The sequence below is a fragment of the Narcine bancroftii genome, chromosome 6, assembly GCF_036971445.1.
Source record: "Narcine bancroftii isolate sNarBan1 chromosome 6, sNarBan1.hap1, whole genome shotgun sequence".
NCBI classification, from domain to species: Eukaryota; Metazoa; Chordata; class Chondrichthyes; order Torpediniformes; family Narcinidae; genus Narcine; species Narcine bancroftii.
In genome coordinates, this window is record NC_091474.1 from 253,262,255 (window position 1) to 253,281,437 (window position 19,183).

A 19,183-nucleotide genomic window follows, 5' to 3' on the forward strand; every position below is an offset into this window, starting at 1 on the left:
TTGAAGAAATTCTAATTTTTAGCCAAAATGTTTGAACCCTATCACAAAGCCAAACTGAATGTCAAAATGTTCCTATACAACATCTACATCTAAAACACAACTCCGAATGACTAAATCCAGAGAGATTACTGAACATGGAGTGCGAGTGGGAAGGAAATTAACCACTGAAAATCTTCACACCCACAACCCATCTTATGTCCATATGGTTCCAGCCTCCACCACCAGCCCCAGACGTACCTTCCAGGCCCCCACCAGTCTCTTGGTAAGACTAAATGACATCTCCCACTCCCCAGCTCTCTATCTGTCCCCTCCTTTTTTAACGAACATCATGGCTTGGCTTCATGAACTAACGTCGAGGAAGGGGGCCGTCCATGTATGCTGCAGGCTTGCTGGTGGCTGACAAGGCCAGTGCGGGACGGGCGTGCCAAGCCGCAGCGGTTTCAGGGGAAACCTGTTCTGGGTTTGGTGCTCCCGTGACGCAGATCTTCACCCACCTCCTCTGGGCCAGCCCTGCGTACGTTCTCTGAGGAGGAGATGGACTGGTGAACGGTGAGTCACCAGGCTGCGTGATCGGAGGCTGGAGCAGACTCCCTGGCGATGCTCAATGTGACAGGCACCAAGGGATTTCTTCAGAGAGTCCTCGTACCTCTTTATCAGAGCCCCTCTGTCAAGGTGGGCAGTGGAGAATTCACCAGAGAGCAGATGATGATCCTCCATCCCGGAGATGTGCCCTGCCTAGCATAGCTGCGTCTTCAACAGCCTGGGCTCGATACTTATCACCTCCGCCTGTTCGAGGACTTCAATGTTGGCGAGGAAATCACTCCAGTGGGTGTGGAGGATGGAGCGGAGGCAGCATTGGAGGTGGTGATGGGAGGTGATCCACGACTCGGGGCCAGACAGGAGGCTGGTCCGTACCACGGCTCTGTTCTCTGGGTCTCTCCTCAGATGCTTGTTGTTCCAGGCTCTGTTGGACAGCGGCCGAATGGGTGTTGGCCAGTGTCGGCCTATGGTCAACCTGCTGATGGGTCATTGCACCTGATGAGAGGGTCACCCAGGGAGCAGGAGTGGTTGACTGTGCCCAGCTCAGCATTCCCCCCCCCCCCCCCACTGGGAATGGGGGGGGGGGGGGGAGGACTGTTTCAAAGTTTGCAGAGGGATCTGAACCAGTTGGGAAAATGGGCTGAAAAGTGAAAGATGGAGTTTAATGCAGACAAGTGTGAGATGTTGCATTTTGGAAGGACAAACCAAGAAAGGACGTACACGGTAAATGGTCGGGCACTGAGGAGTGGGGTAGAACAGAGGGATCTGGGAATACAGATAAAGAATTCCCTGAAAATGGCATCTCAGGTGGACGGGGTTGTAAAGAGAGCTTTTGGCACATTGGCCTTCATAAATCAAAGTATTGAGTCCAGGAGCTGGGATGGGAGGATTGTGTTCAATTTTCATCACCGAACTACAGGAAAGATCTCAGTAAGAGAGAAAGAGGCAGAGAAGATTGACTAGGATGTTGCCCGGACTTCAGGAACTGAGTTACAGGACAAGGTTCAACAGGTTCAGACTTTATTCCCTGGAACATAGAAGAATGAGGGGAGATTTGATCGAGGTATTTTAAATTTTTCATTCATATCTTTAACCTCAGATCTTAAATAATCTATTTCTTTCCACATTATTTTGATATAATCCCAAATTTCCTAAACCATCTGTTGCAATTCACCATCTTTTTTTATGACTTTAGTTTTATATTGAACTTGTTTAACATCTTCATCGACTGAAGCAACCTCTCCAAACCTTGTCTGTCCTTGTTCTACAATACTTGCTCATTCACCACTGAAACCAATTATCTCACTTGAACTCAACACTCTGACCTTGCTTCAAGAATCTATTTTCTTTGGCCCGGCGCCATCTTTGCCAGCTGAAAGACTGGTCACGCTCGCTGCTGCTCCCAGCAACTCAACTCTCTGACGGGTCTTTGTGGTCACTCCAGATCTGGGATTTCTCTGCATCAGAGGCCTCTTCTCATATCCGGGAACAACACCTTCATCTGCTCCAGCAACAACAACTCCTTTCTTCAAAGGCATTTTAACAAGTAAACGGACTATTCTTATCTCCTTCCTTCCTATTTTAATCTATTTACTTTAGCTAAATAATCATTTTCTTCTATTTTCCCAGGAGTTTTTGGATTCCATGTCCTACGTCCTCAGCGTCACTTGAATGAAAAATACGAGCAGTTATCAACAAATATAATGGAAGTACGAGATGAGGGAAAATCAGAAGATTATGAAATGGTAAATGTATAAAGGAGAAGCTGAAAAATCTGGAGGAGAGGGGACGACCTTTATGGACAGGGGTCACATGGGAAGGATCAAGGGAGGAGCTAAAGGTAGGGTGGGACAGGGTGGTTCAGTGGGTGGACAGGGTGGGACAGTGGGTGGACAGGGTGGGACAGTGGGTGGACAGGGTGGGGCAGAGAGTGGATAGGGTGGTACAGTGGGTGGACAGGGTGGGGCAGAGAGTGGACAGGGTGGGACAGGGTGGTACAGTGGGTGGACAGGGTGGGGCAGAGAGTGGACAGGGTGGGACAGGGTGGTACAGTGGGTGGACAGGGTGGGGCAGTGAGTGGACAGGGTGGGACAGTGGGTGGACAGGGTGGGACAAAGAGTGGACAGGGTGGGACAGCAAGAGGACAGGGTGGGGCAGAGAGTGGACAGGATGGGACAGCAAGTGAACAGGGTGGGACAGTGAGTTGACAGGGTGGGACAGGTTGAGACAGAGAGTGAACAGGGTGGGACAGTGGGTGGACAGGGTGGGACAGTGGGTGGACAGGGTGGGATAGGTTGGGACAGAGAGTGGACAGGGTGGGACAATAAGTGGACAAGGTGGGACAGTGAGTGGGCAGGGTGGGACAGGGTGGTACAGTGGGTGGACAGGGTTGGACAGAGTGGATAGGGTGGGACAGGGTGGTACAGTGGGTGGACAGGGTGGGACATTGAGTGGACAGTGAGTGGAGAGGGTTGGTCAGAGAGTGGACAGGGTGGGACAGGTATTTCTTTCAGTGTTGCCTGCTTTTCCAAGGCAGCGGGAGTTGCAGATGGAGGGGAGTTGGTGGGGGGGGGGAGGTTTGAGTGTGATAGTCTAAGCTGCGTTCACAACCCTCTACAGTTTCTTATAATCTAGGCCAGAGTAGATTCCATCTTGCACCGTCGGAGTGTTTGTGAGGAGTGGTTGAATTCCATCAGCTGGGCAAATGTTCAAAACACAGACTGTAATTTATAGCCACTGGAGTCAAGCTGAAGTTCAGCCACGATCTTGAACGACGGCCAAGGCTTGAGGGGGTCAGTGGCTGTATGTTCCTTGTTCCCATGACCCACAGAATGTGGGGGGTCACAGACAGGGCCACGAAGAGTGAAGCCTTGCAAATCCCTGGCATCTGTGGGGAGGATGACAAAGTTCAGAAGATCACCAAGTGTTAATGAGAATCACGATCGGGAAAACTTCTAAAAAGCAACAGTACCACCAAGCAGGCACAGTTGATGTAACGGTTAGCACAATGCCTTTACAACGCCTGGGGTTCGACTCCCGTGCTCTCTATTCTCCCCGTGTCTGCATGGGTTTTCTCCGGGATCTCTGGTTTCCTTCCACTGTTTGAAATATACTAGGAGTTGTAGGTTAAAAGGGTGTACATTTGGCGGCATGGGCTCATGGGCCAGAAGGGCCTGTTACCGTGGTGTCTGTCCACATTTTAAGAAATTTATAAAAGGGAACTAACATAACATAACATAACAATTACAGCACGGAAACAGGCCATTAGGCCCTTCTAGTCCGCACCGAACCAAACACCCCTTTCTAGTCCCACCTCCCTGCACAATGCCCATAACCCTCCATCTTCTTCTCATCCATATACCTGTCCAACCTTTTCTTAAATAATACAATTGACTCCGCCGCCACTATTTCTCCCGGAAGATCATTCCACACAGCTACCACTCTCTGAGTAAAGAAATTCCCCCTCATGTTACCTCTAAACCTCTGCCCCTTAATTCTTAACTCATGTCCTCTTGTTTTAAACTTTCCTCCTCTTAACGGAAATAGTCTATCCACATCCATTCTGTCTATCCCTTTCATAATCTTAAATACTTCTATCAAATCCCCTCTCAACCTTCTACGCTCCAAAGAATAAAGACCCAATCTGTCCAATCTCTCCCCATACTCCAGATGCTTAAACCCAGGCAACATTCTGGTAAACCTTCTCTGCACTCTCTCCACTCTGTTTATATCCTTCCTATAATTAGGCGACCAGAACTGCACACAGAACTCCAAATTAGGCCGCACCAACGTCTTATACAATCTCAACATCACCTCCAAACTCCTATATTCCATGCAATGATTGATAAAGGCCAGCATACTAAAAGCCTTCTTCACCACCCTATTCACGTGAGTTTCTACCTTCAGGGAACAATGTACCGTTACTCCTAAATCTTTCTGCTCTTCTGTATTCATCAATGCTCTCCCATTTACCACGTATGTCCTATTCTGATTCTTCTTACCAAAATGAAGCACCTCACACTTATCAGCATTAAATTCCATCTGCCATTTTTCAGCCCACTTTTCTAAGCAGCCCAAATCCCTCTGCAATCCTTGAAAACCTTCTTCATTATCCACTATTCCACCTATCTTAGTATCGTCTGCATATTTACTAATCCAATTCACCACCCCATCATCTAGATCATTAATGTATATAACGAACAACAATGGGCCCAATACAGATCCTTGAGGCACACCACTGGTCACCGGCCTCCAACCTGACAGACAATTATCCACTACCACTCTCTGGCCTCTCCCTTTCAGCCAATGTTCAATCCATTTGACTATCTTAAAATTTATACCTAAAGACTGCACCTTCCTAACTAACCTTCCATGTGGTACCTTATCGAAGGCCTTACTGAAGTCCATATAGACAACATCCACTGTGCTACCCTCATCCACATTCCTAGTCACCTCTTCAAAAAATTCAATCAGATTGGTCAAACATGACCTTCCTCCCACAAATCCATGTTGAGTGCTCCTGATCAGACCCTGTCTATCCAGATGTTTATAAGTACTATCTCTAAGAATTTTCTCCATTAATTTACCTACCACAGACGTCAAACTTACAGGCCGATAGTTGCCAGGCTTCCTCCTTGAACCCTTTTTAAATAACGGAACCACATGCGCAATGTGCCAATCCTCCGGCACTATCCCCATATCTAATGACATTTGAAAAATTACCGCCAGAGCCTCTGCTATTTCCTCCTTCACTTCTCTCAATGTCCTGGGGAAGATCCCGTCTGGTCCCGGAGACTTATCCACCTTTATATTCTTCAAAAGCCTTAAAACTACACCTTTTGTAATCTCTATATTCCCCATATTTACCCAATTTGCTTTTTTTTTATCCCACATCTCCCAATATCCTTCTCCTTAGTGAATACCGAAGAAAAGAAACTGTTCAATATCTCCCCCATTTCTCTAGGTTCCACACACAGTTTTCCACTCTGATTTTCTAAGGGACCAATTTTGTCTCTAGCTTTCCTCTTACCATTAACATATTTGTAGAACTCTTTTGGATTAGTTTTCACCCTGCTTGCCATAGTTTTCTCGTACCTTCTTTTAGCTTTCCTAATTCCTCTCTTAAGATTCCTCTTACATTCAATGTATCTTTCAAACATCTCCTTAACTCCATTAGAAAAAATAACATATAGTTTAAGAAATAATATTGAAATATTTGAACAAGTATGGGAGCCTTACATTAAATACAATAGCGAAAACCTACCGGGAACAAACATTACCTAAGTTGATGGAAGGAGAAGAAAAGAAAAGAATGGACTCAGTAGAATTTCTGGTGTATTTTTGTTGAATGACAACATTGTCTGACTGAATTAATGCAACCTAGATTGTATACCTAAAATGGATGAGAGGGAGGGGGGTGGGGGGGTGGCTTGGGAGGAGGGAGGGGGGGGGGGGGGAGAAAAAGTCACTGTAAATGTGTGGAAAAGAAAAAGTGTATATCATGGCTATTGTGATTTATGGTGTGAAAAATAAAAAATTAAAAAAAAAAACATCTCCTTAACTCCATGCTTCTTATATCTAATGTACGCCTCCCTTTTTCTTCGAACCAATTCCTTGAAAACCACGGCTCTCTCAAACCTTTTGCCCCTCCTTTTAACCTAACAGGAACATAAAGCTTTTGCACTCTCAAAATCTGATCTTTAAAAGACTTCCATCTCTCTACTACATCCTGCCCATAAAACAAATTGTCCCAATGCACACCCTGCAAGTCCTTTTGCATCTCCTCAAATCTAGCTTTTCCCCAATCAAAAACCTCAATCCTTGGCCCTGATTTCTCTCTTTCCATCATGACATTGAAGCTGATGGCATTATGATCACTGGACCCGAAGTGCTCGCCAACACTTACCTCCGTCACTTGACCCATCCCATTTGCCAACAGTAGATCTAACACTGCTCCTTCTCTGGTCGGCACCTCTACATATTGTTGTAAAAAACTATCTTGCACACATTTCACAAACTCTAACCCATCCATTCCTTTCACAGAATGTGTTTCCCAATCTATATGTGGAAAATTAAAATCTCCCATAATTACAACCCTGTGCTTATCACAAATATCTACTATCTCCCTACAGATTTGCTCCTCTAGGTCTCGGTCCCCTCCGGGTGGTCTATAATACACCCCTACAAGTGTAACCTCTCCTTTCCTACTCCTCAGTTCCACCCAAATAGCCTCCGTGGATGTGCCCTCTAATCTATCCTTCCTAGGCACCGCTGTAATATTTTCCCTGACAAGCAATGCAACCCCACCTCCTCTTGCCCCTCCGACTCTATCACACCTAAAACAACGAAACCCAGGGATATTCAGTTGCCAATCACATCCCTCCTGCAACCATGTCTCACTAATCGCTACCACATCATACTTCCAAGTATCAATCCACACCTTCAGCTCATCCACCTTTTTTACAATACTCCTGGCATTAAAATATATGAATTTCAGGGATTTCCCATTTTTTAATCCCTGTTTTCCCTCATCTTTAAGAACAACATTATTTACTTTTCCTGACAATTGCCCTTCATCTTCTTCCAGAGCATTTCCCTTCTCTCTCACCTGCCCATCCATATTCAAATACTTACTACAAACTTTCTTTGTTTGCATTCTAACCTTCTCCTTACTGCTCTGTACTATTTTGTTCCCTCCCCCCAACCATTCTAGTTTAAAGGATCCTGAACTAGCTGAAGTAAACAAAATGTTAGTTCAGTTTGTAAAATTTCTATAATTAGAGTAAGTGGAAAATGGTCACTAAAGTGGATGTGGATTTTGTAGAACATGAGGAACTCAGGTGAGGGAATGGGAAATGGCTGAGGCCTTCAGTGATTATTTTGGGTCAGTGTCCACGGTGGAACCCCCTCAACGCTTCCTCCGCTACATCAACGACTACATTGGTCCTGCCTCATGTACCCATGATGAGCTCATTGACCATCCACTGTGGTGATATGGCCGTATGTACTGACTGGCCCGCCCTCTGGGGGTCTCCCTACCTTTAGCTCCTCCCTTGATCCTTCCCATGTGACCCCTATCCATAAAGGTCATCCCCTCTCCTTCCCACTCATTTTCCTAGCCTAGACCCGGGTCAGCAGTCTCTTGCTTAATAAAGCCTATCGTTCCCCTCAGCCTTCCGTCTGCATCGTTGTTGGGGCTACCGATAGCACCCAACAATTTATTAAGCAAGATTTTAGAACTTTCCAGTTATGGAGAAATTGCTGCACCCCGGACGCTTGGAAGTAGACCCCCAAGTCCCGGGTGCATCGGTACTCTTTGAGCAGTGGGTGAACCGTTTCAATAATTTCCTCGACGCCACTGCGGAGGTGGTCCGCTCGGACGAGAAGTAGCTCAAGATCCTTCAAGCACGAGTCGGCCAGAAGGCCTACCTGACCATCTTAGGCTGTGCGACCTACTCCGAAGCAATGGCTGAACTGTGGGCGCTCTGTAAACCTAAGGTGAACTCGGTTTACTCCTATTACCTGCTGGCGTCCTGGAAACAACAGCCTGGTGAGTCTGCTGAAGAGTTCGCCTGGTCCTTGGTCACACTGGGAAAAGACTGTTTGGAGGTCGCCATCTTGGCCAGTGGCCTGGGACTCAGCGTCAAGCATCAGCAACCTGACCGCGGCTCCAATAATACTGACTGTATCGTGGAGGTGCAACTTATGCGGGCAGGTCAGGCACGCGAGGTGCTTCTGCCCTGTGCTTGGGCTGTGGTAATAAGAGGGACCACTATCAAAGGGTCTGCAGGTCTTGATCGCAGCCAGTGAGCAGTGCAGCGTCCATTCCCAGAGCTTCTGGCGCTGACCGCGTGCATGGTGAGGGGAGTGCCATCTTATCGGCCATCTCTCCCAGCCTCGGTACCTTGGCCTACCACACTAGTGATGTCACTTCCGGCTTCTTCTTCACCCGATGCTGCATGGTCAACATGGAGGTCGCCATCTTGGGCGGGCCTCCCCACTGACGAGGAGGAGTACCATACTGAAATGCCGGTTCTCTGGCAGACAGAGAAAGCTGCCTGTACGGCTCAACCTTTAGCTGGGGCGGGGGGGGGGAGGGAGTGCCCGCTTCCTTGTTGATTGTTAAAGTTACTTTTTTTTCACTGTGGTATTTGCCTCCGTGTTTTGTTTATTACCGGTGGGTTCTTTTAAAAAAGGGGAGGTGGGGGGGGTGAATGTGGTGATATGGCTGTATGTACTGGCTGGCCCGCCCTCCGGGGTCTCCCTACTTTAGCTTCTCCTTCCCATGTGATCCCTGTCCATAAAGGTCAAGTCCCCTCTCCTTCCCGCTCATTTTCCTAGCCTAGACCCGGGCCAGCGGTCTCTTGCTTAATAAAGCCTATTGTTCCCCTCAGACTTCTGTCTGTGTAATTATTGGGCTACCGATAGCACCCAACAATGCCTATAAGGACTTCACAAGTAGGTGTTAATCGGACATGCTGTGGAGTAATGGATTATTGTTTGAAAAGCAACAGATGAACGGACTCGAAGATTAGGCCCGGTGCCGCAGTCTGAGTGCAGAGTGCTGTTCTAAGAGGGTCATGTGGTTTTCTCTGTGAGAGAGAGAGAGAGAGAGAGAGAGAGAGAGAGAGAGGGCAGTTTCTTTGGCAAGACACTGACATGGCTGATCGGAAGGAATCAGTTTGTGTTCAATGAGCAACAAATATCTGTCTGAAAACCAACAAGAACCTTACTGAGCGGTAACCATTTAACTTTCAAGCACCAAAGCCTGGTGAACTTTAAACATGTTAAATTTTGTGCACAGTTTAAAATTGCCTGCAACCAATGAACTTGGAGGAATGAGAAGTGAGACTGGATTGTGAACCAAAGAACTTTTCTGAACGTATATAGACATTACATACACATGTGTTTAGAATTAGAAGGGGGTTAAGTTAATAGTAATAAGTTAAGAGTTTGATCCTGTTTTCATGTATAAAGAAAATTAATAGCAATTTTTGTTTAAGTAACCATTTGTCTTGGTGAATATCTATTGCTGCTGGGTTTTGGGGTCCTCTGGGCCCATAACAAGGCTGAGGGCCCTGTCACCACCACTGGTACCCCAACATAACTACTTGTCAATAGGGGCTGGCGTTACTCCCAGCCCACTCGTCACAGGCTATGCTCTTTATATGGGGCAGAGCAAGGGAGATGGCAGCGTTTTTACCCACAATGCAAAGTGGTGCCAAAACTGTTCCACCTTGACTGCCTTAAAAAAACAATGAAACCACGTGATTTCCCATAATGACATCATTACACAAAGCGCCCGTCCCCTCATCCCTGCTCCCCATCTCCCACCAATGCTTGACTTCGGACACATGTCCCTCTCGGGACCCGCCTCCAGACCCAAAGCCACCACATGTCCCAGCAACGAAAACTGTCAGTCATGTTCCCTTGCACCCGCGCCTGGGCCCCCTGATGGGGAGGAGAACTGCGGTTCTTTTGCTAAGTAGAAATGCTGGGGGACTCGGTAGGTGTTGCAGCGTTCACAGGAGGGGGAGACTCTTATCTACCACATTTCTGTGGAGCCGGTGTTACGTTTTAAAAGTCTCTCGCTTCTCCTGAGTTATTTGTATTGAGACTGACTTTATTTATCTTGTAATGAACAGACTTTTCAAATTATTCGGGCCAGCAGACACTTCTGTCAGGTAAAGGTTTGTTTGATTTGGATGAAGTTTTTCCTCTCCTTCTCCAACCAAACACCAACTGGTGAACTCCCAGCGCATCCCCTGCGGGTAATTTTAAAATATGTGAGGACATCCCGCCCAAAGGCTAATAAATGGAACAATTTCACTTTATTCCATTCAATGAAGGGTGGGGCCATGGGGGGTGGGGGGGTGGGAAGGTACGGGGGGTCTTACTAAAACTCAGCCTAAAACCCGGGGGGGGGTGGGGGGTAGTTACTCCTCCACTGGCCACGGTCCCCCTGTAGAATTTTAAGAGAGTCTTCAGTGGTTTAATCGGTGAACCTGTAGATTACATTGGAATTTTATCTGACCACAGTCATGGGGTAGAATCACCTCCCATCATATCCATTATATCAGATTTTGCAACGTTAAATGTGTCAAAATGCAACCAGTCTTGCAGAGTCCACAAGAGGTAACGATCGAGAACCGACATTTTGGGCCTGAGACCTTCCTCAAGATGCGAGTGAAAAAAGTCAGGCCTCGGAGTGAAAGGCTGGGGAGAGAACGGAGGAAGCACTGGAGGGGTGGGGGAGTCCAGACCCACAGACACCAGGTGTTAATTGGACGTGATGAGAGGAGAGGGGAGAATTGAATTAGGCTCCTGTAAAAGGAGTTGGAGGGAAGGGGCGGGGGGGGGGGGAGAAGGAGAGAGAGAGGAATGGAAACAGAAGGAGTCAATGTTAATGCCGTCCAGTTGGAGGTGAGGTGTTATTTTTCCAATTTGCAGGTGGTCTCAATCTGGCCTTGCATCAGACCATGGGCAGTCATGTCAGCAAGGGAATGGGATGGAGAATTGAAATGGGTGGCTTCTGGGAGATCCACACTGTTATGGCAGACAGGGCCGAGGTGCTCAACAACACGATCTCCCAGTCTGCGTCCAGCCTCTGTGATGTAGAGGAGACCACAGCAGGAGCACTGGATACAGGAGATGACCCCTGCAGATTCACAAGTGAAGTGTTACTTCACGTGGAAGGACTGTTTGGGGCCTCGAATGGTGGTGAGGGAGGAGGAGTGGGTGTAAGTGGAGCATCTCCTGCGGTCTCAGGAGTAGGTCACAAGGGGATGATGGGTGGGGAGGGAGGAATGGACAAGGGAGTCATGGAGGGAGCGGTCCCTGTGGAAGGAGGAGAGGGGAATATGTGTCTAGTGGTGGGATCATGTAGTAGATGGTGGAAATGGTGGAGGTGGATGTGTTCATTCAGAGGCTGGTTGGGTAGTGGGTGAGGATGTGGAATCCTGTCCTTGTTGTGAATGGGGGTGGAGGGGGACAGGGCAGATGTGTGAGTAATGGAGGAGAGAGGGGGGAGAGAGGGGGGAGAGGGGAGGAGAGAGAAGGGAAGCGAGAGGGGGAGAGAGCCGAGTTGATGGTGGTGGAGGGAAAGCCTCGTTGTTTGAAGAAGGAGGACATCTCTGATTATCTGTCATGGACGTCCTCATCCTGGGCAGATGTGACAGAGGCGGGGGAATTATCAGAGAGGAATGGAATCCTTCCAGGGGAAGAGATGTCGTCGAGGTAGTTGTGGGAGTTGGTAGGTTTGTAGGTGTCCATCGAGAGCTCATCATGGGTACATCTGTTGAGAGTTGGTCTCCCGAGATGGAGACAGAGAGATGGAGGGAAGGGAGAGGGTTGCTAGAGGTGGACCCAGTGAATTTGGGGTCAGGGTGGAAGTTGGCAGCAGATGTTGGACACTATCGGTAGCCCAATAATGACGCAGACAGAAGACTGAGGGGAACGATAGGTTTTATTAAGCAAGAGACTGCTGGCCTGGGTCTAGGTTAGGAAAATGAGTGGGAAGGAGAGGGGACGACCTTTATGGCCAGGGGGTCACATGGGAAGGATCAAGAGAGGAGCTGAAGGTAGGGAGACCCCCGGAGGGTGGGCCAGCCAGTACATACAGCCATATCACCACATTCACCCCCCCCCCACCTTTTTATAAAAGAACCCACCAGTGATAAACAAAACACGGAGGCGATACAACAGCAGAAACAATAACATTTAACAATCAACAAAACTGGCTGAGGAAGCAGAGGCCCCCCCCCAAACCTCCGGCTAGAGGTTGAGCCACACAGATGGCCTCCTCTGCCTGCCGGACCACCAGGGAACCAGCTTTTCAGTACGGTGCTCCTCCAAAGAGGGGGCCTATGGGGGAGTATCCACTGCCGCAACTGTGGGAGTTGGGGTGCTGGCGGTGGACTCCTGGAGTACTGGGGGGTCCTCCGCAGCTGCAGGAGCGGGAGGAACCTGAACATCCAGCTCCAGGGTTGGCAGCTCAGATTCCAGAGCTGTGCTTGGGTATGGCAGCATCGGGTCTGGGGCGTGGTCAGCAGCCAGCAAGGCAGACTCGGGGTCTCCGGCCCTTGCCAGGTCTTGTAAGGGTACCATGTCTGCATACCTCACAAATGCATGCTGGGAGTTGGCATGAATGAGGTGTACCGCTTCAACCAGTGGATCCGTCTTATGGCCTCTGTCGTGCTTCTGAAGGAGAACCGGCCCTGGGGATGTCAGCCAGGGAGGGATGGAAGAACCATTCGCTAACCTCCTAGGGAAAGCAAAGAGGCGTTCATGTGGGGTGGTGTTAGTTGCGGTGCAGAGTAACGACCGGATGGCATGGAGGGCTTCTGGCAAAACGTCCTGCCAGCGGGACACTGATAAATGTTTGGACCTGAGGGCCAGGAGCACTGCCTTCCAGATGATGCCATTCTCCCTTTCCATGTGGTCATTTCCTCTTGGGTTATAGCTGGTGGTCCTGCTGGTGGCTATGCCTCTGGTCAGGAAGTACTGACGCAGCTCCTCACTCGGTCCCTCAGTCACTATGAATATAGTCGGGGTACCCGAACAGAGTGAAGATACTGCTCGGGGCTTTGATGACCGTGGTTGAGGTTATTTCCAGACAGGGGATTGCAAAGGGGAACCTGGAGAATTTGTCCACCTCCGTCAGGAAGTGGGCTTTCCTATTTGTGGTAGAACTGAGGCTTACACTCGCCGCAGATCTGGCAGCGTCTGGTCATGGACCAGACATCCTCAATAGAGTAGGGGAGGTTCCTTGACCTAATAAAGTAATAGAGCCTCATGACTCTGAGGGGTCTCGACCTATATGGCCAGGGGTGACATGAGAAGGATCAAGGGAGGAGCTAAGGTAGCGAGAACCCGGAGGGCGGGCCAGCCAGTACAACAGTCATTCACCACAGGTATTCTTCAAAGTTTTTGCAAAGGCACCCGGAGCCTGGATGGTCTGGCTTGAGCAGAGTTCTGGCATTTTAGATGAGATCAGTTTGGAAGTGTTTGTATCTATGTGTGACCTAACTAAAATCCTCACAATCTATCTTCTTTAAAATATAAAATATAACTGAATCTGTCACAATACACATACTAATGGTTAATTTGCACTGATTCTGGCTGGTTGGATCATTGCCTGGTGTGGAGGCGCCTACTCCCAGGACAAGAATCAACTCCAGAGGGTTGTTATCTCGACCTGCGACTTCACAGGCACCAGACTTCACTCCATCGAGGACATCAACATGAGGCGGGGTCTTAAAACAGCAGCCCCTATCCTCAAAGACCCCACCACCCAGGCCATGCCCCCTTCGCTCTGCTACCATCGGGGAAAGGTCCAGGAGTCTAAAGACGAGCCCTCAGCGGCACAAGGACAGCTTCTTCCCTGCTGCCATCAGATTCCAGAATGATCAGTGACCCACAGACACGGCCTAATTTTTCGTGCCCTGTTATGTTTATTTTTATTGTTGTAAAAGTGGTTTATAGGAATGTTTTCCTTGTGATGTTGCTGCAAAACACCAAATTTGTGACCTGTTTATGACAATAAATCCTGATTCTGATTTTGACTCAGTTAATGTTTCTGGTTGGCGAGTTCCCGGGCCTGAATACAGGATATTCTCCTCCAATTTGCAGGTAGCTTTGGTTTGGCAGCGCATGAGGCCATGGACGCACAATTGGAACGGGGGGCCACGGCTATTGCGGCGGTCGGAGCCGAGGCACTCAACAAAGCGACCTCCCAGTCTGCGTCCAGCCTCTCCTGTAGAGGAGACCACAGCGGGAGAACCGGACCCAGGAGACAGCCCCCACAGGTTCACAGGTATTGCTTCCTTAGGACTATTTGGGGGCCTGGAAACCACCTCCTCCCCAACCAATTACCACTTCCCTGTCAGCCTGTGCTTCTCCCCTTCCCCCTCCTCCTAGCCCCCACATTTTTATACAGGCACCTGCCTGGTCTTCTTTATTATTCCTGCCCGAGGGACAGCACAATTGGTGCATTGTTGTCTCAGCGCCAGCAATTGGGAGCAATCCCGTGCTGTCAGTAAGGAGTTTGAACGTTCTCACCGTGTCTCTGTGGGTTTTCCCTGGGGCTCCCCTTTTCTCCCACCGTTCGAAAAGTACCGAGGGGTTGTAGGTTAATTGGATGTAATTGGGCAGCACAGACTTGTGGGCCAGAAGGACCTGTTAAAACCATAGAACACTAAAATAGGCCCTTCAGCCCTTCTAGTCTGTGCCAAACCATCTTTTCTTGCTTAGTCCCACTGACCTGCACCCAGTCCATAGCCCTCCATGGACCAGCCCAAATTCTTAAATGCTAAAACTGAGCCCACATTCACCTCTTCAGCTGACAGCTCGTTCCACACCCCCTCCACTCTCTGTGTGAGGAAGTTCCCCCTCATGTTCCCCCTAAACTTTTCCCCTTTCACCTTGTGATAGTCCAGATTCTATCCCCAATGTGTATATATACAGAGGGTCGTGTAGGATGACTGTGATTGACTGAGAGTGTAGCCCCCCCCCCTACTGGCAGGTCTTAAAGGATTGCTCCTCGCCAGACCAGGTCATTCTGGACTGGTCGACCTACTTGTGATATGCTCCAGTCTTTTAGTTAATAAAAGCCTTGGTTTGGATCAACAAGTCTTTGGTTCTTTCGACGCGCTCTACACACCCTTAACCCATGCCCTCTGGTTTGTATCTCACCCACCCTCAGTGGAAAAAACTGACTACGTTTACTCTGTCCCCCTCATCATTTTAAATTCCTTGATCAAATCTTCCCTCATTCTTATACACTCCTGGGAATAAAGTCCTAACCTGTTGAACCTTTCTCTGTAACTTAGTTGTTGAAGTCCGGGCAACATCCCAGTCAATCTTCTCTGCCTCTTTCTATCTTATTGAGATCTTTTCTGTAGTTCAGTGACCAAAACTAATACAATTCTCCAAATTTGGCCTCACCAATGTCTTATACAACTTCACCATAACATCCCAGCTCCTGGACTCAATACTTTGATTTATGAAGGCCAATGTGCCAAAAGCTCTCTTTACAACCCTGTCCTCCTGTGAGGCCACTTTCAGGGAATTCTTTATCTCTATTCCCAGATCCCTCTGTTCTACCCCACTCCTCAGTGCCCGACCATTTACCATGTACGTCCTTTCTTGGTTTTTCCTTCCAAAATGCAACACCTCCCACTTGTCTGTATTAAACTCCATCTGCCATTTTTCAGCCCATTTTTACAGCTGGTCCAGATCCCTCTGCAAACTTTGAAAACCTTCCTCACTGTCCACAACGCCTCCAATCTTAGTGTCATCTGCAAACTTGCTGATCCAATTTCCCACATTATTATCCAGATCATTGATACAGATGATAAACAATGGTCCCAGCACTGACCCCTGAGGCCCCACTAGTCACAGGCCTGTAGGTCTAAATTATTTTTAAAATTAAAAAGTTTAGAAGGGCTCATGTCCAATATGTTGGTTCCCCTTTACTTCCTGCGGAACTTGCTGAGTGTATATCCCGCGTTTGAGGATTGTAAATGCTGAACTTGGTGAGGTGACCAGTTACGCCACCTCCCCTGCCTGCATCCACATCCCCCTGCCCAGCCCTCTGTCAAGGTGACACTGTTCAGATCCAAGCGCTGTTAAGCCTTTCTGTCGAGCTCCCTTTCAGGGATGGGCGCTGCAGGGTCAGACAAATGTGTCTCAGCTCCCCCTTGTTCCCTACTTCCTGCCGCCCCCTTTCTCCCCTGAATGGTGGAGTTACATTTGCTGCCTTGTGCTGGGTGCCAGCACTGAGGTTTCTTGGAACAGCGTGGGAGACCAAGAACACAGGGGTGATTGTTCAGCAGGAAACTCTCAGCCGCAGGCATTTTTGCCAGCTCTGCCCCGTAGGTGGTGACGAGCCTGTTTATGTCTCCACAGGCACAGGCTGTGTCTCCAGAATCTTGGGGGTTTCACCCTGCTGCCTGGTGACTCTTGGCTTTGACTGTGGGAGGGGTCAAGGAGCTGATTGTTGACCTCAGGAAGGGAAAGCCAGAGGGGTACGATCCAGTGATCATTGGGGGATCAGAGGTGGAGATGGGGGGCCACATTTAAATTCCTGGGAGTCACTATCTTGGCCCAACACACCAATGGCATCTTGAAGAAAGCTCGTCAGCACCTCCACTTCCTCAGGAGTTTGTGGAGGTTTGGGACGACACCAGAAACCCTGGCAAACATCTACCAATGTGTGGGGGAAAGTGTGCTGACCGGCTGCTTCCGGGCCTGGTGTGGGAACAGCTTCTTCCCACAGGCAGTGAGAATGCAAAACAACCAAATGAACTGCTCACACTGACCCTCCAAGACCCTTATTTCTACAAAACAAAATTCATTCATTTATTTTTATAGATATAATACTTGTCCTGTATACGATTCGTTTGTCTGGTTGTGTGTTTATGTCTGCGTGTTTTGTACCGAGGACTGGAGAACGCTGTTTCGTCGGGTTGTACTTGTACAATCAATAAACTTAACTTGAGTGTAAAGCCCTGCAAAAGGTCATGGACACAGTCCAGGACATCACAGACAAAACCCCCCTAATCATTGGGAACTTCTACAAGGAACGCTGCCGTCGGAGAGCAGCAGCAATCGTCAAGGATCTACCCCACCCAGCACACACTCTATTCTTGCTGCTGCCAACAGGAAAGAAGTATCAGGGCCACAAGACTCGCACCACCAGGTTCAGGAACAGCCGGTCCCCCTCCACCATCAGACTCCTCAACCGCAAACTCAATCAGAGCCTCATTTAAGGATTGCACGTTATTTATTTTCTGTTTTTCCCACTCAGTTTGTTGACCTTTCTTTCTTTTGCAGGTAGCGAGTTTTTTTCTGCACTTCCAATAAATAGAAGTTCTGCTGGGCTTGCGGAAGGATGGAACTCACGAGTGTATGTACCCGACAATAAATTGGACCTTTGGTAACTGTGCGTCCATGGGATCCCTCCTGAGGGAGAGAACCCAAGAGCTTCACCAAACCAAGTTGTCACCCACCCACATCAGAAACGATCCGGGCTGCACACACAGAGGGAGCAGGAAGGGAGCAGGGAGGACAGAGGGTCGGGGGGGGGGGGGTGGAGGGCAGAGGGTCGGAGGGGGTGGGTATTGTCACGTACACAAGATACACCAAAATCTTCCCGGTGTTGCCCTGTAAAGTGTTCCTCACCACCGTTCGCCATCAACGAGATCTACCGGGAGCGTTGTTCCGAGTTGGCCCCTACGACCCCTCAGGCAGCATTTTCCAGCCAGTGCCATCGGGGATGGATGCAGGAGTATCAGAGCCAGAACCAAGTCATGTTCATTGTCATCCAGTTGTACAAGTCCAACGCAACGAAGCAGTATTTCCGGTCCTCGGTGTAAAACACACAGACACACAACCCGACACAACTACAGACAGACGTTCCATACACATGTAGTGTTTAATAAACATTGTTCCATGAATATGAGGGTCTCGGGTGGTCAGCGTGAGCAGTTCCTTTGGTTGTTCACCATTCTCCCTGCCCGTGGAAAGAAGCTGTTCCTCAGCCTGGAGGCGCTGGCTCTGATCCGCCTGGATCTCTTCCCCAATGGGAGCAGCTGAAAGATGCTGTGTGCAGGGTGGAAGGGGTCCTCAATGATTTTGCCCGCCCTCTTCAGACAGGGATCCTGGTCCCGTTGCGAGGGGGGGGGGGGGAGACTCCACTGATCCTCTCGGCCACTCTTACGTCCCTGTGGATTGACCCCGATCCATTTCTCTGTAGTGACCATCCCCACACTATGATGCAGCCAGACAGGACGCTCTCGATAAAGCTCCTGTAAAAGGTTGACGTCATGGTGGCCGGTGGCCTTGCCCACTTCACTCTTCTCAGGAAGGGCAGTCGCTGTTGCGCCTTCCTGACAAGTGAGGAGATGTTGAGTCCACAACAGGTCACTAGTTCAGTGAATTCCAAGGAACTTGGTGTCTCCACTCTCTATACAACAGAGTTGTTGCTGTGTAAGTGGAGGGTGGACATTCCTGGTCCCCCTGAAGTCCACGACCATCTTCTAATGTCCACATTGAGACTCAGGCTGTTTCTCTCGCACCTTCATGAGATTTACCTCCTCTTTCAATCCTGAAGTTGTGCAGTCTTGTCCGAGACTCCCCTTCCATGGGAAACAACTTCACGACATCTACTCTGTCCAAGTCTTTCAACATTTGAGATGCTTCTATGAGGTCCTCCCCTCATTCTTCTGAACTCCAAGGAGTCCAGTCCAAGAGCCATCAAATCTTCCTCTAGTATTGATCCCTTCATTCCAGGAAACGTTCTTGTGAATTTTTCTGAACCCTCTCCATGCCAGCACATCCTTGCTTAAATAAGGAGCCCAATATTGTACTCCGTACTCCAAGTGAGGCCTCACCAATACCTTATAAAGCCTTAGCACCCCATCCCTGCTCTTGTATCCTATCCCTCGAGATTAGGCATCAACAGTTTGACGTCTCCTCCATGGTGCAGGCCAGTAAGACACTGAGCAGATGTGCAGAGTTTGAGAGAGCTGCGTGAGCTCCCCAGCATGTGCGCGTTACACAGCGAGTTCACTGGTGTGGACCGAAGCCAATATCGGCTTACTGCAAAACAGAGAACATTCCAGCACAGCACAGGCCCTTCAGC

The 19,183-nt window shown here is 48.9% G+C and overlaps 1 long non-coding RNA gene across 2 annotated transcripts; it reads left to right on the plus strand.

Moving 5' to 3' along the window:
- Positions 1–1,863: 1,863 nt before the first annotated feature.
- Positions 1,864–4,622, plus strand: LOC138737256 (uncharacterized). 2 transcript variants are annotated; one of them, XR_011340858.1, is made up of 3 exons: positions 1,864–2,086; positions 2,170–2,380; positions 3,160–4,622. It is a non-coding gene; the product is annotated as an uncharacterized lncRNA (long non-coding RNA). The 2 variants fall into 2 exon arrangements; XR_011340857.1 differs by having other exon boundaries at positions 2,170–2,285.
- The last annotated feature ends 14,561 nt before the right edge of the window (positions 4,623–19,183 follow it).